At 43.4% G+C, this 25,054-nt stretch overlaps 1 long non-coding RNA gene across 1 annotated transcript in view; it reads right to left on the bottom strand.

The window, feature by feature from the left end:
* Positions 1-9,020: 9,020 nt before the first annotated feature.
* The window catches only part of LOC124248337 (uncharacterized), a 29,856-nt gene continuing 13,822 nt past the window's right edge, over positions 9,021-25,054 (bottom strand). The window contains exon 4 of the long non-coding RNA XR_006890984.1: positions 9,021-9,635. This is a non-coding gene — a long non-coding RNA (uncharacterized LOC124248337). The remainder of the gene's footprint in view (positions 9,636-25,054) is intronic.

Raw genomic sequence — 25,054 nt, forward strand, 5'->3', positions numbered from 1 at the left:
AGGTGGATTTTCTCCCAGCTCTACGTTTATAAAAACAAAAGAGAAATGACAAACGAGCAACTCACTCTGAGGGATGAATTCTGCACAAGAGCTCTGGAATCTGCAATTGGAATAGACTTAGCAGATTTCCCAGTTTCTTGAACTTAATCTACAGTGTCAGGCTCCTAACAGCGCCCTCGGGTGCCGTGGAAATGCAAGGACCTTCTGAATCATTAGATGAGAAAAAAACCATTTTCAGAGGAAGTTATAAAGTATTTCATTTACTTAAAATTCTTTGAAATTGGAGAATGCTGTATGGTATGGATAGGAATTCTTAATTAACTAAAATATTTGAATACTTGAATAACCAGAACATTCCATTATGGGACCATTTTAGAGAAACAGGCGTTGGTCCCTCTGTAGAGAGCACACTGTGCACAGAGCAAAATCTGAGTGAAATTATTGATTCATTTTAGACAGAAGAGTAATATCTGCAAGTATAACGTGTATCGAATCAATTTGTAGGTTCAGCCATCCAATACCTTTAAGTTCTTGCAGAGGTAGAAGAGCTTAGTTCTTACATTTCCTCAATAAAATTGCCCTTGATGTTCTGGAATGAGGTTTCTACAAATCTAATATATTGCTCCTGAAATAGCCTATTAAAAACGATGACTTGTTCTAATCTACGGCGCTTTCTGGCAGGGAATGCGATCATAATCAGTAGAGCAAAGGTCAACAGGAATGAATGGCATCTGTTCTCAAGGCGTCTAGGAGAAAGTTTTCAAAACCAGATAAGAATTTAATACAGGAATTTTTTGTCTGCCTAATCAAATTTAGATGCCCCACTGCTGCCTGGAATCTGTGCTGTAGATTGCAATCTGCAGGTGGCTATAAATGAGTCATGCGTCTTGGAAAGGAGTTCCTAAAATAGGAAAACATTTTTTTTTTTCCTATGGTTCAAAGGTTCTTATCAGAGACCTGCTTCTTGACAAACATCATTGTATTTATCCTTACTATCTATGGGTCAGATATTCTGCAGGGCTCAGCTAGGCATTTCTTCCATTCCATGTGGCATTGATGGGGGGCAGTAGGTAGTTCTGGTGGCACTTAGGCTGGGCTGGAGGGTCCAAGATGGCTTCACGCATATGCCCGGCACGTTGGCAAGAAAGTCAGGCAGGGGGGCTCAGCGGGCCCCTCTCCTTCTCCACGTGGGGTCCACGCCTCTCTGCATAGTCTCTGCTGCAATAGTTGGGCTTCCTGTATGGCAGCTCAGGACTGTAAGAGACAGAGTAAGACCTGGGCCAGCAAATTAGCGCAGCGTCACTTCCTCTGTACTCTATTTGTCAAAGTTGTCACAGAGCCTGCCCAGCTTCAAGGGAGGGAAACATAAACTCCATCTCTCGTTAGAAGTGTCAAGAAATTTCCAGTCATCTTCAACATGCTCCAAGAAGACTGAAGGGAAAACACCCAGAATTAGTTTGAGCATCTTTTCAGGCAACTGATGGACAATATCCAAAGGGCCTGAGAGCAGTAAAGTCTCCATGTAAATCATGTTCTTCTACCTTCATTGCAACGTGATTGCTCAAAACAGCTCTTCGCTTTGGCAGGAGAAGCTGGGCAGAGATTGAGCCCCAAAATGCCACCTGTGAATAGGAACCCCACGTCTGATAGCCTCATATTCTTTTCCATTTGAAAAAGGAACTTACCTAGATATTTCTCTTGTCTTTGATTACTGCTCCCTTAATTTTGTTTAAAATGCTCAGAAAATCTACTGAAAAAAAAATTCAGTTACTATATGCACGCATTTCGGGTCCACGCTGACACTCTCTTTGGTTCTTTTGCTGTGCCAACTGCCGTTGAGCTGGGGCCAGTTTTCCGTTCTGGGTACAAAGGAAAAGGAACTAACGCACAATTTGTAGCTCTCCCACCCATGGTTGGAAGCCCCCCGGTACATTATTGTTGTATCAACTACATTGCGAAGGCGTGAAATGGCGAATTAGGACTCAAGTTTCAATTTAACTTTGCTACTTCCTGACTCCTCTTTCCCTTTCACCCTCTTCCAACGTTTGTGACTATAATACAGGGTGTGTGTATCTTTGAGAATTTCCCTTTTTAATTCCAGCGTGAGCCCAGGCCTAGAAGGAAAAATTTCAGACAGTAATCAAAGCAGATGAGAAGTCGCATTTCTATTCTGCGTCATAAACTTTGCAGGGCCCCGAAGACAGAGGTCCTCTGGTCCAGACGTCTGTCTCCAGAATGTTGTCCTCTATCACGTGCTGGACCTCAGGGCCCCAGCAGAGCCATGAATTAATAATATTGTGAAAGGATTTTTCTCCTATGGTAACTTCCTAATGGCCTTAAGTGTTTTTAGATCATTAAATTCTTGACAAAAAATTGGGGTGAGGGAAGCAGAGGAGAAAGAAGGAACAAAGAAAGTCACTTTTAGCCAAAAATGTTAAGAAACATTGCCATTTGAAAATAAATCAGGACAAATCATCTCTGAAATGAGAATATAGAGTCAAAGAAAAATACAGAAATTGGTTTACAAAACTTTGATGAACACACAACATTTCAGGAACACGTGTTGCCAAAGCAAGGCCCCCTTTGACTGTGAGTGTGCATACCCGTCCGTGTTTCTTTTCGTTTGGGTTTCCACAAAGGAGCAATCAGATCTGGATGTGGTCAATCTCTGGTTTCCTGGGTGAGTGACAAACAATTATTTCTGTGTTGTCCTCCCAAAGACATGAGTCCTTCAGTGAGTACCACAATCACTGTCATGTGTCTAAGTGGCACAGAGAATGTATTTCAGTCACAGGGTGTGTGATTTGCATTAGGTATAGCGATGACAAGCTCAGAGGTGACATGGATATTGGGCCGTACCAATACTTGCCTATCAACTGGCATGCAGAGAACCCCAGGTTTAAGTCAGACTCACACGACCCTCCTGATTAAGGCAACGAAATTTCTAATGCATTTCATCCCCCACTCCCTCTTCCGCCTCCAGGTGGACAGGTCAGGCTGAACAGACCAACGGGGAGCTCAAGCTTTGCTTTGTTTCCGTTGTGCATAAAATCCTTATGGTTAAGAACAGTCTAGATCCTGGAGAAAGCTTTAACGAATTACTTTCAGTTCGCTCTCTCCTTGTCCTCTCTATTGCTGTATGTTTTCCTGGTACATGGCTAACTGTGTGTACTCTGCATTCCTTCTCTAGGAGGGGCTCAGCGAAGGCTATTGCTCACCATACTTTGCTCTAAGCCTGTCACGCTGGCCATGCCTCTTGATCACTCAGCATCGTTCACAGCCCTCCTGCCTTACTTTTTTCCACGGCTTAAAGGTGCTTCACTTTCCTGGTTGCTTCCTGCCACTTTGCTGCTCTTCGTAGTCCCGTTACTGTCTCAGTTTCCTCTGCCACATTTTTAGTGTTGGAATTCCCCAAGGCTCCATGCTGGGGCCACTTCTCCCTCCAGACAGTCTCTCCCATGCGTCTATCAAACACAAACTACACAAATGATGCACAAACTCATCTCGAGCCTAAGCCTCTACTCTGGACTCCAGATCCGCATATCTAGCTGCCTACTTGATAAATCCAAGTGGGAATCTCAAACTTGAAACTCAATATGTAGAAAATCAAACTCATTTGCCTTCTGCTAAGCCTAGTACTCTTTCAGTGTTTCCTGTCTCTCTAAATGAACCCAGTATGTAGACTAGAAACTTCAGAGGCATTTTTGAAAGCCCCTCTCCCTAGCTCCAAAAGGCAAACCAGTGCTTAGTAGGTCACCTTTTCCTCTCGAATTTAGCTCTCGAATTTTCCCACGTCTCTATCTCTGCCCTGGTCTCCTCTCCACTCATGTCCATCTATTCTCCTCTCCATGTGCAGCCAGAGAGATTTTTTGGAAACTCAATCTGACCATGTAACTCCCTTGCTTGAACACTTCTTTGGCTTCGTGTTGGTCTTACAGTAAAACCCCAAACCTTTAACCTGGTTTCTAAGGCTCTGCATGGTTGGGCCCCAACAGCCTGGACGAACTCGTTTCAGGACTGCACTTCCTTGTTCTCTGCGCTCCAACAACACTACACGTTCAGCTCCTAGAATGTTCTGTGCTTGTTGTCTTGATAGGGCCTGTAAGTGCTGTGTCCTCTGCTTGGAATATTCTTTTACCGCACCCCCCTTGGCTGGTTAATTCCTATTCCTACAGATCTCAACACCTTAATCACTTCTTCAGGGAAGACTTCTTGATCTTCCTGAGTAGGTCAAGTTTTCTATTATTAGAGTGGCCTTATGGTTACTCTTCCAAACTAGGACACTTTTGAGAGTGAAATTAGGCACTGTGATTAATTATGCTGGGATACGGGTGGAAATTGGGATGATCCTTGGCAAACCACATCATATGTTCCCCCACCTTGGACACCAATAGGACTTGCACTGTGCTGTACCCCTCTTTTTACCGGTTGTAATTGTGCATCTGTATGTGTGGTTCTTTGGTTGAAGGCTGCTCCGCCAGAATAGCTGCAAGCTCCATGAACTCAGGACCTCTAGTTTGCTTGTTTTGGAAACTCCATTATATTCCCACATTGAACACATTTTCTAAATAAGTTAAAGTATCAGTTTGTCGCCTGAGTCACTCAAGAAGGAGAATCAACTAAACCATTGCATCTTTTGCCCAGAGACTTCCCTGCTTCCTGACAAAGCAGGGCAAGAGAAACCTTAGCAATGAACCATTCAAAGAGTAAGCAGAAACAGAAATATCACCATGCACCACACAGCACACGGCCCTGTGGGACGCCTTCCATCTGAAGCATGTAGGGAGAAACACCATCATTTTAGCAAATTACTGTTTTGTTTTCACTTAAAGAAAGAACCTGTGCTCTGGCTGTGAATGAATTGCAGATATTATGCTGAACCATATTTCCCAAGTTCTGTTATCTTTTCACTCAATAGCTTTGCCCCAAATAGAGCTCTTCGCTTTCACATGAATGGCTGCCAAGTTTTTAAACTCTTCTCTCTAAGAAATCTCACTCTAGAGGATATAGCATCTCCATTCTAGTCCAAGAGAGTGAAAGCGTGCCTGTGAGAGCCTGAGAAAACAGGTGGGGAGGTGAAATTTTCCTACAAAACGTGGCCTCTGTGTAGACTCAGGGACACTCCTGTATGTATACAGATTGGAGGTGATCCAACATTATGTCTTCGGAACATGAATTTTGATTTGGGAAACTTGAACTTGAATCCTGGTATGTTCCATGAGTTTCATACCCTTCCTTCTTTCCTTCCTTCCTCCCTCCCTGTCTCCCTCCCTCCCTTTCTTCCTTTTCTTCTCTCTTAATGAAAGCTATCAGGCTCCCTGTTCAACACACCCTTCCCAGATCCTCTTAATTGTAAGGACAGAGTAAGAATACAGCCAGAAGTTGAAAAGGTTTGGTCAAGAACATTATTGCAAAAAGTCAGAAATGTGTCTAGCCTGGTGGGCTCACTGTGTGTATACAAAGTTCAGGTACCCACAGGAACACCTCGCTCTCTGTGTACTATGGCACCTACTGGACAAAGAAATACATCTCTGAAATGGAAGGGAAAATGTGAAACACAGACATGAAATTACGTTTCTCCCCGTGGCACCGTCAGTGAAATTAATGGTAGCATTAGGAGAAAGTGGAGAAGGAGGAGGAGGAAGAGACGGAAGTCGCCTGCTGGGATGACAGCGGTGGGAGCGGCTGCTTGGTGACTCAGCCTTCTTAGACTTTGCTGTCCTGAGGTGATCTTGGGAGCAGGGCCCTGCTGCGGGTGCAAAGTCTTCCCCGGCAGATGGAACTAGCCTGGTCTTGTTATCAGCTGACGTGCCTTCCTGAGAGCAAGAATGTAATCAAATTATCATCTTGAATTCTGTACCTGGTTCCATTTTTCCATCAAAGGCTATAGGAGGGGGAAGGACCTCCAGCCCCCTTTAAGGCAAGGGAAGGGACTGTGCCTCTTGGACCCCCACTAACTTCCGGACACGGCTGAGCACGCCACAGATGTTCAGTCCTCCCGACAAGCCTCCAAGGGCAGCATCACCTCGGTTTACAAATGAGAAACCTGGGCTCAGAGAGGGTAAGAACATTGCCCAAGGTCACACGTTGTGTTGGCACAGAATCAAGACTGGAAGCCAAGCATGTCTGGCCTAAAGCCCGTGGTCTTTGACTCATCACCTGCCTCGGTCTTCACGCTTTGTCCACAGCAAACAACACCAGGTTCCCCCAAGCAGAGCTCAGCTCGCTTTCATTGAGTGGTTGCGTACAAAAGGTTTTCGACAACGACCCTGTGAGGCAGATACCCTTTTAATCCTCATTTTACAGGTAAAGAAACTGGGGCTCGGATTGGCTGAGAAACTCACCAGAGTCCACAGCTCCTCGGTGCTGGGTCCTCACCTCTCCATCCTGAAGTCACTGCTTGCACAGCTGTGCCTGCGGGTGAACGACAGTGCGGGCCTCCCAGGCAGTGGTGAGCGTCACCATCATGGACCAGAGAATTTAGATTTGGGGCTTCCTGCGCTCTAATCCTAGGGACTGCTGGCACAGATTCCCTTGCCCAGTTGTTTTTTGACAACTCCCCAGTCAGCTTTTCCATCACTCAACAGGCCTCAAAGCGACCTTGCTTCCTCCCGGCATGAGGGAACTAAGGAAGAGATTGCAGAGGAAAACTGAAACTAAAGCCGATATAGATCTTCCTCCACTTACGATGGGGTTACGCCACGATAAATCCATCGCAAATTGAAAATATCGTAAGTGGAAAATGCATTTAATACACTTAACCTACCCAACATCCTAGCTTAGCCTCATCTACCTTAAATGTGCTCAGAACACTTACATCAGCTTGCAGTTAGGCAAAATCTAACACAAAGCCTATTTTGTAAGAAAGTGTTGCATATCTCATGTAATTGATTGACTACTGTACTGAAAGTGACAAACAGGATAACAAGATTGTCCTCTGGGTACTGAACAGTTGTCAGCTCATCAGTTGTTCACCTTGTGATCTCGGGGCTGACTGGGAGCTGTGGCGCTGCTGCCCAGCATCATGGGGGAGGATCAGACCTCATAGCACTGGCCCAGGAAATGGTCACAATTCAAAATTCGAAGTATGGTTTCTACTGAATTCATACTAATTTTACACCATATAAAGTCAAAGAATCATAAGTTGAACCATTGTATGTCAGGGACAGTCTGTTTTAAAAATTCCTGTTTTTTCCATTCATTTCCCTTTTCAATCCTAAAAGATGCTTTAGTTTCTGTTTATTTCCATGCTGGGCCTCTAGTCTTCCCGAGGATGTGTGGGCTCCTCAGTAGCTTCTAATACATTCCTTTTCTAATTAAGCCAAAGAAAGAGTCAGTGTCTATTCCTTGCAAACAAAGAACTATGATACTTTATATATTAAATATGTAAATGTAAACCATTAATTTATACTTATCCAGAATCCATTTAAGTATAATTTAAATAATCCAAGTTCCATAATTTTATAAGAAAAAGACAAAGGATGGAAAACCAAAGAGCGATCTTGGTTTTGCTTTTGTTGTTTATTTTTACGTAACTTGGAATATAGAACAATTGTACATTTTTGCACTGGGCCACAATTCAAATATATTTCTTGTAACACCCCTATGCTATCACACCACATACCCAAATATTTGCCTCGAAATAAATATTCAGCCATTATAATAACAGGGTCTGTGCAGATTCCCCTCAGTCCCCATCCTTTCCTTTTATAAGGAAAGTTTGTCCATAACTGGACAAGGATAGTTAATTTTCATTACAGTACTCTGATTAAAACTCTGAAGTGACTTATGAATCAAAAAAGATTACATTGTTTAATATTTAATTGATAATCTGTTGCAACCACAAAACTAGGTGATAAAAACCCTGAAACTCAGTGGTGTAAAATGATAGGAATTTATTTTGCTCGTGATTCTGTGGGTCAGCTGGGCACTCTTTCTGGACTATGCTGGGCTTGCTCATACACTGACACTCACTCAAAGTTGGCTAGGCGGCTCTGGTGATCTTGGCTGAGCTCTCCCCTGTATCTGGGGGGTGAGCTGGCTGTCAGCTGGTCTAGGATGGCCTCAGTTGGGACAACTAGGGTGAGCTGACTCATTTTCCAGCTTGGGCATGTTCTCATTGTGAGGGCAGAGGACCAAGAAGCAGAAACATGCAAGCACCTTTTAAAAAAAATCTGCTTATTACAAATGTGCTAACATCCTTTTAACCACCAAGTTAGAAATATATTCCACCTCTTGATGGGAAAACTGCAAAGGCAACTTGTAAAGTGCAGAGATACAGGATGAACTGGTGCCATTTGGTTCAATCCATATCCCACAGAGCATAGTATTTTGCAATTATCACTTTTTTTTTTTTGAGGAAGATTAGCCCTGAGCTAACATCTGCTGCCAATCCTCCTCTTTTTGCTGAGGAAGACTGGCCCTGAGCTAACATCCGTGCCCATCTTCCTCTACTTTACATGTGGGATGCCTACATGTATGGCTAGCATGGCTTGCTAAGCGGTGCCATGTCCACACTCGGGATCCAAACCTGCGAACCCAGGGCCACTGAAGCAGAAGATGTGCACTTAACCACTGCGCCACCAGGCAGACCCTCAATTATCACTTGATATTATATAATTTCGAAATGTAGCAGGCCACCATATTCTGTATATAGAGCACAACATTTCCACTTTTTAAGTAGTTCAGTTCCAACAATGTTAAATTTAGTATCTACTTTGTGCTCAGGAGTATGAAAGGGACTACAGGTGGAAACTAATAAAAGGAACCCAAACTAAATGGGAGACGGGATGGCCTGTAGGGGGAGCCCTCATGGCCTATCACACATCCTCAATTACATCAAACAAGAAGAGACCGTCATTTGCATCTTGGACAAGAAGTAAACCTACTTTACTACTGAAGGAAGACTTCCCTCCCTACCTGGCAACAGCGCATCCAATGAGAACTGCCGCAGCTCAGCCAATGAGAAGCCTTTGCTCCCTGAACTGTTACTTTCCCCCAATGGACTTTCATTTAGAGCAGCCCCTCCCCGCTCCCCTTTCCTCTATGAAAGCAGCTTCCTCCTTTCTTTTCCAGATTCGCCTATGCTTCTCCAGCAGGCACATGCCAAATTGCAATTCTTTTGGCTATACCTGAATAAACTCATTTAGAGATGAAATAACAGACAAATTTGCTTTTTAAGTTGACACAGGTAATCTTATAAAGGTGTGATCCAGAGAAGTCATTAATAGTATAAACTCCTTGAATATTGCATTGCTTCCAATGTCATCATGTTACCAAAAATACAGTTTATTTGAAACTCTTTCTGTTCTTTCAGAGACAGGCTTTAAAGACATATGCAGGTATGACATCTTGCAAAGGCTGGTTTGACAGTTTGACACTTCTTTTGCATCAGGATGGAATGAGTCTCGGGGACTCCCCGGGTGGGGAGCAGCACTGCTGGGCCCCTTTATGGAAACTGAGAGCAGAGGCTTGGATAACGTCCTCCATGCTTAGAAGAGCTCTTCTGATTCCTCCAACAGGTCTCTTGAAGACATGGCTCCTCAGGAGCAAGCACCGCCTTGGGCACCAGCGGATGCGGCATGCAGATGAAAGGCACAGGCAGCTCCAGATCCTTCCGATGCAACGCGTCAGATCTGAAAGAGCAGCAGGCTGAGGCTCAGGTCCAGCGTCAAAATGGGGTTCAGGCATGTGCGCGTGCGCGTTTGTGTGTGTGTGTGTGTGTGTGTGTGTGTGTGTGTGTGCGTGCCTGCATAGGAGTTGGAGGAAACAGCAAATTAAAAGAAGAGAGATAGAACTATTTAAACTTTTCTAAAAAGCAAAAAGAATTGAACCATCACATTCACCATCTTGATGTCTCGGGCACACCCTCCCTCTCAGCTGCTGGGGGAGTGACAGGGCGACGTGAGGAGAGGGAATTTGCCTTAAAAGCCCGGCAGAGAAGACAATAGTGGCAAAGGAAACCTTTTGAGAACATTGAGGCCTCCCAAACCCATTGTTTTATGACAATGACTTATTTGCAGGCCCTTGTAAAAGCAACCAAAAAGCCTTTTTAAGTGAAGCACAAATGTTATGGTCGCCTAGGATGACTGTTGAGTAGTATGCATTTTTATTGCTAAAAATCAGGAGTCAAATTAATCAAATTAAAAAAAAAAGCAGTTTACAGTTCAGAAATTTCCAAAGGCCTCAGCACTTGTGCATCCTAACATAAGATACATTACATAAACTCTATGAGGGATCCTCAGTCACTGTTTGATTATTTGCAGTTTTACTGCATAAAGAAATGGAAGGACGCTCGGATTCCAAGTCCGGAGGTTGAGGCTCTCAGTTCTGCCCTGCCACACTTTGGGGTGCTCGTTGGGTGTGACAAATAAAAATGGCAAGCAATAGGATATATTGGAGTATATGAGGAAGCCATTTGGTATAAACCTAATTCGGCCTGACTTTTTTTTTTTTCAAAAGGGCCTGACTGTGGCTATTGAGCACGCATTGCATATCTACTTAGACATTTCCTATGGCCAGAACAAAGGCCCTTGAGATAAAGGTGCAACTTTCCCCCACATTAGCATTTCCTTAGGGATAAGCATTTTTCCTTAGGCTAGGAATTGATTGCTGCACTCACCTCCCAGCTCACCTGTGACCACCCAGCTGGAGACAACAGACTGCCACCCTGCTGTGTTCACCGAGACAGCAGACCTACCTGCTATTTCCATCAATCGCTGTGCCAACAGAGCAGTCTCGCGACTATTGTAAAAGGGACATTTCAATCCTATGTGAAACATCCTCTTTCAGGGTATATAACCACCCTTATACCCCCACTTCTTTGGAGTGCTCTGTTCCTTTGTGGAAAGACTCTCCCGGGTTATAATCCTCAGATTTAAGCTCAGAATAAACTCACCCAAATTTTCATTTATAGATTGGATATGGATCATTTTCGTCAACAGGTGCATCCTACCTCCTGCCTGGGAGCCAGGCTCCTCCTGTGTACAACTCTCACCCCAAGGTTTTTCCTTGTTAATATCTTAGCAGTTTCACCAGAAAACCTTTAGAGCCAACCAAATGTAATTAAGCGTATTTTTCCAACATATAATGTTGCAACAAAGAGGCGAATAGTAGAACCATTTTCCCCAAACCGTTTAACAGCCTCCAAGGAGGCATGATTTCCTTTCAAAGTAAACTATATTTCAACTCACAGAATGTTTTTATTATCCAAATTGGACTAAGTAATTGACTGTTTTGGAACTGACTCCTTCATTGTCTCAGTAACAATTAGCCAGTGAAACATTGCATAGTAGAACGATAACCTGAAAAGATTCAGGTAAGATTTCCTGTAATCATTTGCTATAAAACCAATCTTGCCTTCCCCAATTACTCTTTGGCTACTCAAGATATGATCAGTACATTTAAATCGATCCTATAACTTGGCACATACACCAACTTGCAAGCGTACAACAATGTTCCTCCTAATGAAAGAGAGGAGTGGGGGTATTTTTGTACTGCTATGTGGCTGCGTTGTAGAACACAGTCCACACAGGGCCAGAGTGTAAGCAATATTATAACTCCAACACATCGCATTTCTTTAATATTCAACTTTATAAATGATAGAGTTGAGCACTTTTTCTTTTTCTTTAAATTCTCAGCTTTGTCTCCATTTATTTTTATTCCAGTCATCATCAGTTGAAACATTCACTAGCACTTACCCAGTGCAAAGTACCACACTAGGAAGAACTGAAAGATGTTGACCTTGCTCTTAGGAAGTATACAACATAGATAAAAAAATAAGATATGAACACAAAAATATAGATATCTATCACTCTGTGCCAAAAGCAGGCTATGATAGAGTCAATTCGTGATCCAGAATCTGCCTCCTCTGGGTAAGAGTGATCAGGGTCAGCATACAGGGGCGAGGCCGTTTGTGCTGAGAAACGGGTAGACTCTAGATGGTGCCATTTTATTCCTAGAAAGGGGATGGAACATGCAAAGATCATTTCTAGTTTTCACAGAAGACAGATGTACATTTCGATGCTTAGCGTATATTGATGATTAGACTTATTATTTCTTTTCTTTTCACACTTCTTCTTTTCTTTTTCTTTTTCTTTTCTTTCACACTTTTGCTAAGTGTCTTTCTCTCCTGAATTTTATCTTCAAAACTTATCAGTTATATCTGTACTTGAGCTGTGGCTATACCAACTTATCCCACTTTTCAACACTAGAAATTCCCATTAGGTGCTGTTTTTCCGGAAATGGGAAAATCTGACAGACAGACAGAAGTAAGCCCGTAAGAATCTCGTTTATGTGCACCTCTGGTGAGTACGTGGTTTTTGCTGTTGGTAAAAGGAACATGGATCAATGGACAGGCCTCGTGGATGGATCCACTGGCCTTTGTCTGGGGGGTCACTCCTCCCTCTGCTCTCCTAAAGGGATGAACTCAGTCAAAAACTAACATCATTCTTGCTTAACTTACTAAATGCCAACCACACAAGGATCTGGCAGGTGGGTCAATGTCACTGTCTACGGTCAGCTTGGCCGCAGCGGTGAGGAATGTTGTGCTGCCATCGCCTTGCCTCGAGCTCTAGGAATCCTCCTTCCTTTAAAGTTGGGCTATTTTTAGTCTTAATCCTTTTCTTAGGCAGCAATTTATGCTGGAGACAATTCAGAGGTATTTTCCTTCTAATCCCACAAAACTCAAACTAAGTTTCCATAAGCTTCTTTCAGGATACAGTCCATGCAAAACCGTATGGGAACTTGCCCACCCTGGAACAGACACCGCCTGGTTGAGACGAAGTTGGTAAAGACTGAACCCCACAGTGCAGTTGTAGTAAGACTATCACGGTGACTCACGTCCAGCTTCCTTTCCAGCTTTACTCACTGAGCAAGACTGACCACTCCCCTTACATTTCTACTCAGTTCTGGAGAGTTACGGGTCTTTGTTAATGTCTTTTAAATGCCACTTTGAGCAACTGGGGAAATACTGTAACCAAAGCCACAAATATAAGTGCTCCTCTCAGAGCAAGGAGGACCCAGAGGGTCTGTGGGCTTAAGCTCATTGGATTGTGTCTATTCAAAAGTATATAAAACACTTGTCAATAAAACGCAGAACCATCCATGGAATGACTGTCAACCCTGGTATATGTTGCATCTTATGAAATTGGCCAGTGGCAGAATAACACCGTGAAGTGCTTTGAGCTTCTCAGAGGAAAGTCATTAAAAAATGCCGGAAGTCAACCAAGGGCATCGTGCAATTAAAGGGGGCACAAAGGTGCTTCCAGAACGCTGTGCAGCTCCAAACTACTCTTCCCGTATGGTGATCCTGGGTGGCTGTGCCACGTGGAGTTTCACCTCTCAAAGAGACAACACGGAAAAGGAGAACAAAATGAGACCTCAGGGACGTCAGTTACGTCAGCACAGACCAGGGCAAGAAAAGGGACTGGAAGTTATCAAAGAGTTTTGATCCGTGTAGAGAATCCACTTGCATAATCAAAGCAGGCAAATGAACAAGCGAGAGCCCATCTTACTTCATGTCTAGAGGGCTGAGCTGTGTCATTTGCCAGATTTTCATTTCATCTTGTGGTTGGTGATAGTTACAGCCTGGGAGTGACACTCCTCCCTTTAAAGCAAATATCTAAAACCCAGGAGAGTTTGTAATGGGTGAGGCTTAGTGGGCAAGCAGTAGAGATATACTCAGAAAACCACGGGCCTGGGGAATCTGAGAGGGAAGGAAAAGAAAGCAATACGGCCTGCCTGCCGGTCCTGCAGCTCCCGCTGGGCAGGCTGGGTGAGAAGCCCTGAGGTGGAAGGAACTAGGGCTCTGGGAGTGGTCGGGCACGATCCGAAAAGAACAGAGCCTTTGCCTGAACTCTCCGATGCCAAGTGCCACAAAGGAATCAGAGTTAGAAAGAAAACTATTGCCGACCCTGTGGAACAGCCTGAAGTGCCCGGCAGGCCTGGGCCAGAAGAGGCAGAGCCGGCCAAGACTGAGAGAACTTAGGCCCTTTCTCTGTAGTTTTCCAACAACTTTCCTGTGTCACACCCAATGCCATAAAGAAGAGGGTCCTTCTCTAGCTACATTATGACCTGAGACTGATTTCATTCTTGGTGAGTCAGCTTAAGGCTGACAGCAAACATCTTCTCTACGTGAGGAGTGTGCTCCATGACAAATCCAGGAAAGATAAGACAACAACGGGGCAACCTTTCAGTAGGAAAAGATGACAGAAGTCCTTTTGTAAACTCAAAAAATATGATTGTAACCATATCAAAGAGAAAACAGTTTAAAGGGAAAGCAAAACTCCTGTAATGTTCATATAATCTGAATTGCTGAATTTGTTAATAAAAACAAAAATCTTAGAGAGGAAACTCCCTCAGCTTGACAAAAATCTACATGTGTTATACTTAATTGGGAAGGACTGACTGCTTCCTCCTGGGATGGGAAGTGAGGAAAAGATGTCTACTCTGTTACTTTCACTCAACATAGTGCTAGAAGCTCTAGTCATATACGAAGGCAAGAAAAAGAAATTAATGAAGATGCAGATTGGAAAAAAAATCAAACCACCTCTACTGGCAGATGACATGATCGTCTGCATAGAAAATCCCATAGGATCTGCAAAAAAAGGAACCTCCTAGAACTCATACATGACATCAGCAAGCTCACAGGATAAAAGATAAGCACAAAAATTCATATTTCTATATATTAGCAATGAACATGTGGACATGGAAATTAAAAATACAATACCATTTACAGTTGCTCAAAAATATGAAATACTTAGGTATAAATCTAACAAAACTTCTATACTTTCATATGCTGAAAACTACACAATGCTGATGAGAGAAATCAAAGATCTAAATAAATGGAGAGATTTTGTGTGTATGGCCTGAAAGTCCCAACATAGTAAAGATGTCAGTTCTCCCCAAATTGATGTACAGATTTAATGCCACTTCTATCAAAATCGGAACAAGATTTTTTTGTAGACATAGACAAAATTACTCTAAAATTTATACAGAAAGGCAAAGGAAGTGGAATAGCCAAAACAACTTTGAAAAGAAGAAAAAAATAGGAGGGATCAGTCTACCCACTTTCAAGTCTTACTGTATAGCTGTGTGGTATTGGCAGACGGATAGACACATAGAACAAAGGAAAAGAATAGAGAACCCAGAAAAAGACCCACACAAATATGCCCAAGTGGGTTTTGACAAATGTGCAAAAGTAATTCAATGGGGGAAGAATAAACTTTACAACAAATGAAGCTGGAAGCAATTGGACACCCGTAGGGAAAAATATGAACCTCAAACCTAAATCTAACATTTTATGCAAAAATTAACTCAAAATGGATCATAGATTTAAATATAAAACTATAAAATTTGGGGGAAAACATCTTCAGGGTCTAGAACCGGACAAAGCGTTCTTGGGCTTAACACTAAATGTGCGATTCATAAAATAAAAAGTTGACAACCTGTGCTTCATCAAAACTAAAAACTTTTGCTCCGTGAAAGACCTGGTTAAGAAGGTGAAAAGACAAGCTACAGAGTGGGAGAAAATATTTGCCAACCACATATCAGACAAAGGACTAGGATCCAGAATGTGCAAAGAATGTCTAAGCCTCAAAGAGCAAACAATTCCATTAGAACATAAAACACACACACACATTCACTGAAGAAGATGCACGGATGGCAAACAGGTCTCTGAGAAGATGTTCAGCATCATCAGCCCTTAGGGAAACTCAAAGTGAAACCACGATGAGCTATGTTCCCCCATCAGAATGGCTAAAACAAAACATAGTCAAAACACCAAATGCTGGCGAAGATGCAGGGAAACGGGGTCACACCGCTGTCAGGATATAAAATGGTGCAGCCACTCTGAAAAACAGTTTGGTAGTTTCTTAAAAATCTAAACGTGCAACTACAACAGGACTTAGCAGTTGTACTCCTAGGCGTTTGTCGCAGAGAAATGAAGACTTGTGTGCACACAAAAACCTGGACACCAATGTTTAGAGCAGCTTTATTCAAAATGGCCAAAAACTAGAAAAAACCCAGATGACTTTCAATGACTGAGTGGTTAAACAAACTGCATCCGTACCATGGAGGATTACTCAGCAATAAAAAGTAGTGAACTTTTGATATACCAAACAACCTGGGTGAATCTCTAGAGAATTATGCTGAGTGGAAAAAAAGTCAGTTTCAAAAGGTTACATACTTAACGATTCCATTTATGTAACATTCTTGAAATGATCAGATTTTAGAAATGGAGAACACATCAGTGGTTGCCAGGGGTTAAGGTGAAGTGGAGGCAGTAAGTTGGTGTGGCTTAAAAAGGGGATATGAGAGATCCTCATGGTGATGGAAGTGTTCTGCATCTTGACGGTATTGATGTCAGTATCCTGGTTGTGACATTGTACTGTAGTTTTGCAAAATGTTACCAATGAGGGAAACTGGGAAAAAGTATGTATGGGATCTCTCCGTGTCATTGTTTACAATTGCGTGTGAATCCACGACCATCTCAAAATAAAACGTTTAATTAAAAAAAACACCTTCCTGTTATGTTTACAGCACCATCTCTGCTCCCAATCACTTTCAAAACTCTATGTTTCACTCTGGGAACACAGAGTTCATTAAAGTGAACTTGTCAATGACATCCTCATCTTTGTTATTTACATCAAGGAAAGGTCTTTACTAATTGCGAATACAGTGTCTTTGCACCAAAACATTTCTTTAGGTGAATTTTGAAATGAGTTGTATCTTCCAGTTAGTGACATAATCTTTCTGAGTCTTGGAGGGGAAATCAGTTATTCTGAAAACAAATTTATTTCTAAAAGAAAAGGCACAAGTTTTACGTAATGTGCTCTTGGCATGATATTTTGTATTAATTCTTCAATTTATGTATGTGGGAATACACATGCCATAGTTTCTACTGGGGAGTCTTTGCCAAAATTTCCTTCTAGTCTGAGGTCCAATATTTCTGGTGGGAGTTTCATAACAAAATAAGCATTGTTTCCACTGGGGTTTATACCAGAAATAATTAGGTAAAATGGTGGTATAATGGAAACTACAGCTTTTATGATTCATTATTGCATTGTTGCTAAACTTTACAACATTCAGGGTTTGAAGGACTAAGTTAGCTGCTGCAGATCACCAGGAGCAACCATGCCTGATACGTAAGCATCCTCGTTTGGTTCAATAACCGCAGTTTCAGAAACCTGAGACCCAAGACACTGCTGATTTTTGCAGACTCTTAATATTAAAAGGGTAACTTCGTGTCTGTGCATTAATGAACTCGCAAAATTCATTGCTTAATTCAAAAAATGGAGGAAGCCTCCATCACTCCCTCTGACACTTCCTTACGTGGACAGAATTCTGTGAACAAACCCCTCTGCCTGCTCCTTGCTTCATACAAGGCACTGATTTCTCCATATCTTGAATTTGCTCTTCTCCATATTTAATTTTTTGTTTACTATTCTCCCTGAAGTAGATTTGAGGGTTGACAAAATGCTTTGATAGCTTTCAGGTTATCAGAGGAAAGTAGATAAGGGAAACTCCCTTTAGCCAGAATAACAACAAATAAGTTAAAATAAAAAGATTGAAATATACCTATTATTTTTTAAAATAGAAGACATTGACAACTCTCTAAGGCATTGAAATACGAAAAGTCTTCAGAACTGCTGAGTCATTTCTTAAAAAGATTTAGTTTAGATTATTTTATGATATTTTAGATCTTTGAAAATTGGTTACCCAGATAGATAGTCCAATTCAGTGCCCAGAGTATGGACCAGTAGCAGCATGGCTGAGGGGCTTGTTAGAAATTCACATTTGGGGGCAGAGCTATTGAATCAGTTTTAGATCAACTGAGTGAGAGTCCCTGGGCGCCGGAGAATACAGGGGCATCGTCAAGCTCTCCAGGTGACTCCCATCCACGCTAAATGCTGAGGATTACTAACGTTAGATCAGTGCTGCTCACAGGCAGTGTGCGTGCTGCAGACCGAATGAGCCTCCCTGCACCGCCACCCAAATCTGTATTTTGAAGCCCTAACCCCCAAAGTGACTGTATCTGGAGATGGAGTCTTTAGCAGGTGTTTTAGGCTAAATGAGGTCATAAAGGTGGGGCCCTGATCCAATAGGACCGTGACCTTATAAGAAGAGGGGAAGAGAAAGATCCTCTCTCTCTCTTCCTCTTTCTCTGTCTGTTTTCCTGTCTCTCTTCCGTTCTCTCTCTCCCTCCGTCTTCTCTCCCTCTCCCCCCACCACCATGTAGGACAGAGCAAGCAGGCGGCCGCCTGCAAGCCAGGAAGAGGGCCCTCCCCAGAACCCGACCATGCTGCACCCTGATCTCTGACTTCCAGCCTCCACAGCTTTGAGAAAATACATTTCTTTCAGCCACCCAGTCTGTGGTATTTCATTGTGGCCCCAAGCTGACTAAAGCAGTCATATGAACCATCTGGGATCTTGTTAAAACAAATTCTGATTCAGAGTCAGGACACGGGGCAGCTCTCCTGGGTGACGCTGTCGTCCTGGTGCATGGTCCCCACTTTGAGTAACAAGGATATAGATGACCTTCCATTTCACTGAGAACAAAATCCACCCCTCCCCGCCATTTTGACCTGTAAGGCCCTACAAGATCAGGGGCCCACCCACCGCTCTGATTTCATCTTGTATCTCCCCCTACACACTTCAGCACTCCACCCTCCTACCTTTTCCTCAAACATGTTCAGCTTCTCCCTGCCTCTTCCTGCCTCAGGACCTTGGCACTTGCTTTACCTTCTGCCTTTACCCCCAGCTCTTTGAATGACTGTTCCCTTCTCATCTTTCAGACCTCAGTGCTGTCTTCTTAGAAAGAACCCGGCTACCCTGTCTAAAGCAGCCCATCTCCTGTGGCCACTCTGTCACGACTTAGCCTTTCATAGCCTCATCTCCATCTGAGGACATCTCTATCCGTCCTGCTATAAATTGTTTGTCATCTGTCTCTTCCACAAGAATGCAAGTCCCATGACAGCAAGGACTTATCCCTCTTTTTCACCTAAAATATCTGTCAACAGGTAAACGATGTGATGTCACTCCCCATGAGGTCCGAATACTGAAATAATAGGGGCACTCTCTTCCACGTATGTGGGTAAACGAAGACGTCAGCTCCACTCACTGGGTGCTCACTGAAGCCAGTGATCTGTCTGGCCCTGGTTTTGGAGTCTCTGGTGTTCTCTATCAGCCGTGCCCCCTCGTCTGAGCCTGAGCCAGGTCTGACCAGGAGAAAAAGGACATCCTCAGCTTCCAGGACCTCAACCCCTGGGTTATGACGGCAGTTTGGAAGTTGGTCAGGGATGGGTGCTGGCACCCCTCAGCCTCTCTGAGGGAGATCTTCCTCCTATTCCGCTGTGTTGACTGAACTTCTGCCTCAGCTTCGCGGCTTAGCACCAGGTCCTGCTGCCTCTAGCCTGGGGGCTAGCCTGGGGGCTGGTGCCCCAGCACACTGTGCACTTTGTGCTAGTGGCCTCCTCTGGGCTGCTGGATTCTACCCCTCTGGCTCCTGCCTCGAGAAGTAGTTGTGGTCCTGCCACGAATGAATGAATGAATGGATGGATTGCACTGAAACAAAACGCCGTCAGCCCCCACTGGCTCACAAGAGCCCACGGTGCATGTCTCTTTCCAACTCCACAGTCAATGACTTCACAGTAGTATCTTACAGTGGACGACAGCGGGGGTCTTTACACCAGAGAAATCGGCAGCTGCTTCGCATCAGGACTCTGTTCCCCCAGGGAGCCAGCTGTTAAACATTTACCAGCACCCCGCTGGCTTGAGTCCACCTGCATAGAGAAGCTCTTGTTATCTGCACGTCTCCTGCTGCTTTGCCGTACCATCCGGAGGGATGTCTCCAGAGAGGGCCTCAGCATCCCACGCAGACCGGCCTGAGTCAGCTCGGGCAGCTTCCTCCCAGAGTTTCTGTTCCTGGTTTCTGCAACCAGCTCATTTAATCCTAGTCTCCTCTCCCTGTGCCTATAGACACACACACACACACGCACGCACGCACACCACATAGTGAGGTCTCATTGGCTTGGAATCTTTAAAACATATTGCAAATTCTGACGAATGCGCCGGGTACTCTGAAAAGTGCTGAGAGAGACACAAAAACAAGCAAGGTCTTGGCTCTTAATGCACAACACAATATAATTCGAAAACTACAAAAAGAAAATAACCAAAGTTAATGTCCATTCTCATTCTCCCCAAAATTTTTGTGGATACTTTTCTAAGTTTTCACAGACCAGAGATAAACACAACTTACATCACTGATATTATCGAAGGTGCTGGCACAAATCTGCAGTCGGTTGCCCAGAAGAGAGAAAACAACTCAACGCTATCAGGAGGGTCAGCTGAGTGCATTATCACCCGTGTGTGCCATTCATCACACACCGCCCGGAGATGCTTGATCTTGTTCAGCCTGATATTTAAACCTGTGGTTATCAACCAGGGAGGGGCCAGTGATGACCAGCAGCATCCAACGGGCTTTTTCAAACTCTGAGCAGCCAACAGCCCCATCCCCTAGTGCCTACTCCTCTTCTTTGTGAAAAGCTGGTGCCTTAAATATTGCATGGTTTATTTCACATACGTTTATATCTTATTTCCACAGGTGGGTTGCAGGTTCTTGAAAGACAAAGACAGTGGCTTACACTTACTTTATTTCTTCCAGGATACCAGAGCAGTTCTGACAACATTTAAGTTAAAATTTTCTATATGTCAAACACACTGTAAATATAGTTTAAGGAAAAATGACAAAATAGTAAATGTATTTGCAACATGTTGCATCTATAGTATAATTTTAAAACTTCTTATAATTAATGGGGAAAAAATTGACTCTCCTTCCCCAAATAGACAAAGAGTAAAAGGGGAAATTCACAAACATACACAAATGACCAGTAAACATTTGAAAATATAGTCAGCCCTACAAGTTATCAAAAAGGTACAAATTTAAGCTACTATTAAGCAATGATTTAAGCAAAACTAAGATGCCTTCTTTACCTATTAAACTGATTTTAAAATTATTTATATGATTATACCCTCTATAGATGATTTTTTAGGGAAATGGGTGCTATTCTACATTTCTGGGAAAAGTGTACATCATGATATTGCTAAAAAAGAGAAATTGGAAACAGCATGAATTTGTAATAATGGGAAAGTAAGTGGATTATAGTACAGACATGGAAAATATAATAAAACCATTAAAAATATAGTCATAGGAAAATATTTAATGATGTGGAAAATGTTTGTGAAATGTGCTAATTAATTGTGTAATTGTAAAAAAAGAAATATACAGAAATATCATAAAAATATCGTTTTGTGATGAGAAAAAGGCAAGTGCTTAAGGTTTTGATGTTTAAAATGCAAAGTTTTTTACACTTGTGGATATTCAGTGAGGTCTTTTTCTGTAAACAGAAAATGATGAAGCCCGTTCTTTCAGTGTTCCTGTTTTTTGGGTTGTTTTGAGGAAGATTGGCCCTGAGCTAACATCTGTGCCCACCCTCCTCCATTTTATACGTGGGACACCTGCCGCAGCATGGCCTGATGAGCGGTGTGCAGGTCCGTGCCCGGAATCCGAACCAGCAAACCCTGGGCCGCCGAAGCAGAACGTGCGAACTTAAACACTATGCCACTGGGCCGGCCCCAGTGCTCCCGTTTTAATTAGGAATAACTCTTCAGAGGATGAGCAAAGATTTCTTCAGGCATTTTGTGTCAATAGGCAAATAAAATATTTTACCTATTAGAAGATCAAAATATGCGTTCAACCCAGGAGTCAAGTTCTCAGTCACAGCTGTGTGGCAGTAATAAAAAGTACCCATTAGAGATGAAAGGGGTAAGAAATGTTTTAGCCTTGGATTTAGTTATGGAAATATCCCATAGAGCGTTGAGGAAGGGGTCCTAGGATGGGGAAGGGAAAATGTGCACAACAGGGCGGGGATGCGCTGGAGGCAGAGCAGGGCCGACATCCTCTCCACTCCTCTCTAAGAGTGGAGCAGCATTGAAGACCTCAAGAAGACCAGTGACCTCTGGCCCTGGATCAGCCTTCTAGCAGATCCGCTGTCTTGCTCTACATAAGCCTCGTTAGAAAGATGTGTCCTCAGGCGGCCAGGCTATAGCCCACAAGGTGTGTTTCTGTGTTGCCAAATCAAGAGCTCAGACAGCATTAGTGTTTCAACAGGCGGATCCAGAACGTGTGGAGTCCACACGGTCTGAGCTTCCCCCGTCCTAGGATGTCGGAAGGGCTGAGAGAGTGCCTTCTCTGTTAGCTTACTTTCTTACTTGCTCAGAGCCTGCAAGTGTGACTTTAACTGCATTTCTGACAGCATTGACATTTTTTCCATCCTTTCTTAATACGAGAGCTTTTCTCCCCACCCAAATTTCCCTTCCCCTACCACACAGTAAATTCAATCTGGACTCCAACACCTAGGACATTTCTCCATGGAGCCAACAGTCTCCACGTGAGAATCTGCTCAAAACGTTTTACCTGATGAACCACTTACTTAGCCTAAACGATGGCTCAGTTAATCCAAACAGCCAAATTGGCGTGTACATGTGAAATCCAGACAGGCACACATCAGTCCTCAAATCCGGCTAGGTGATGCCTTAATCTGTGCAAGCTGCTCTAACAGAATACTGTAGACCATAGACTGGGAGGCAGTCGGAGGGGCGGGGAGGGGGACAGGGCTTATAAACAACGGACATTGATTTCCCACAGCGCTGGAGGCTGGAAGTCTAAGATGAATGAGACTGCCAGTCAGTGTCTGGTGAGAGCCCGCTTTCTGTTTCCTGTTTCCTAGCCGGCATCTTCCATCTGCAACCTCACGTGGTGGAAGGGTGAGAGAGCTCTCTGGAGCTTCTTTTATAAGGGCACTAATCCCATTCCTGAGGGCTCCACCCTCATGATCTAATCACCTCCCGTGTCCTAACACCATCACCTTGCAGGTTAGTATTTCAATATGAATTTTGAGGTGACAAATCCAGACCATAGCAGGCAGTGTCCTCTCACAGCCGAGGACCTGAAACCAAGCTAAAAAAATCACTAGGAGCAAATGTGAAACACAGAGAACAGCTTCATCGTCCTGCATCATGTGCTATGCTTCTCCTGGTGATGGGAGTGGCCAGAAATTTGAACTAAAAAATGCCTTCCTTGGTACCCCTGAGATGAATGGAAATATAAAGGCTCAGGTCCACAGGGACCTGAGAAGTGATTTTTACCACATTCCTCCTAATGTCAGCGCCGTCTCTCTGGTCTCCCTACTGGCATGATGTGGCCGTTTACCGCACAGCCCCACCGACATCGCATTGTGCTCGCTAACTTCACAACGGTAGCCCCTGGTTTCTCTTAGTCTGTGTCTTCAAGGTCCAAAAGCAACTAAAAGAAAATTCACTTCTTTACTCAAAGGAAAAGGCTCAGAGGGGCTGGCCCCTGGCCGAGTGGTTAAGTCCGTGCGCTCCGCTGCAGGCGGCCCAGTGTTTCGTTGGTTCGAATCCTGGGCACGGACATGGCACTGCTCATCAAACCACGCTGAGGCAGCATCCCACATGCTACAACTAGAAGGACCCACAACGAAGAATATACAACTATGTACTGGGGGGCTTTGGGGAGAAAAAGGAAAAATTTAAATCTTTAAAAAAAAAAGGAAAAGGCTCAGAGGTTTTTCTGAGTTTAAACTAGTAAAAAGTATTCTAGCGGCACTCACATTTTTGTTATAAGCCATGGAAACACCATAAATGAATTTCTTCTAATCCAATAATTTGTGCTACAATCATTTATCCAGCCTCAGCAGAGACATAAAGCCTTCGGGGCTGGAAAGATGTTTACTATTAACTTGAGGGCACCATTATTAAATTTGCCAACATTGAGGCTAGGTGTTTGTATGCAAATAACCTCTCAATTACACTTTTCTGTTTTGTTTTGTTTTGTTTGCCTTTTAGCAACTTTGCATGCTCTCTAAGGACACAAGGGCCGACTATAGATGTCTGGTTGCCCAGGGCAAGCACAGTACTTTGCACAGAATAGACCATCAATAAATATTTGTTGAGTAAACAAATACTTGAGGAAGGGAACATTTACACAATGCACATTATTTGGGGGTAAAAATTGAAAATACTTTCAAATGAAATATGTACTTGCAAATGCTCCCAGGATGAAGAAACACATCCAGGGCTGCAGTGCCGCCAAGATGCACAACACCTGAGGACTCGATTCTCACAGGTTATAAACTATTTGCCTTTATTAAAAAAAAAAAAAAATCTTACTAGGATTAAATAAGAAGAAAATGTAGGGGCCGGCCTCATGGCCAAGTGGTTAAGTTTGTGTGCTCCACCACAGCGGCCTGGGGTTCACCGGTTTGGATCCTGGGCACGGACCTACACACGCTCGTCAGGCCATGCTGTAGCAGCCTCCCACATAGGAGAGGTACAATGACTTACAACCAGGATATACAACTATGTACTGGGGCTTTGGGGAGAAAAAAAAAGAGGAAGATTGGCAACAGATGTTAGCTCAAGGCCAACCCTCCTCACCAAAAAAACCCAAAAAAATTACCTTTAAAAAAAAGAAAATGTAGAATTTTTCCCCTCCTTCTGTAGAGAAGCCACCACAACTCTAACATCAATACACCCAAGTTGCTCAATCCATGTAATGAAATATCAAAGCAAATATATGTTTTAAAAAAATCTCCATGGTTTAATTGGTACACAAGATGACCATTGAAGATCCAGAAACCACTGGCCTGGTGAGAACAGCACATTCATCAGGCAGGTGTTGTCAGTGCCTGAAGATGCACACAGGCAGGAAGCGTTTAAGTGACTGAGACCTTCATGCCGTTTATCCTGGAGACACGGTTTGAGCAAGTCCCTTTTAGAGTCAGAACATGAAGAGGTAATGGAAACACTGAAAGAATTAATCAATGAAGCCCAGTGTCTCCAAGTAGGTACAAACAGAAGACACCTGCTCAGGAAGAAAGAATCACAAACTGCAGGAAGACCACCCCAGCCAGATTGCATAGACGGATTGAAACAAGGCACGACAGACCCACCTGAGGGAAGGTGAGCGAACACA

This window comes from Equus quagga, chromosome 12, assembly GCF_021613505.1.
Source record: "Equus quagga isolate Etosha38 chromosome 12, UCLA_HA_Equagga_1.0, whole genome shotgun sequence".
Taxonomy (NCBI): Eukaryota; Metazoa; Chordata; class Mammalia; order Perissodactyla; family Equidae; genus Equus; species Equus quagga.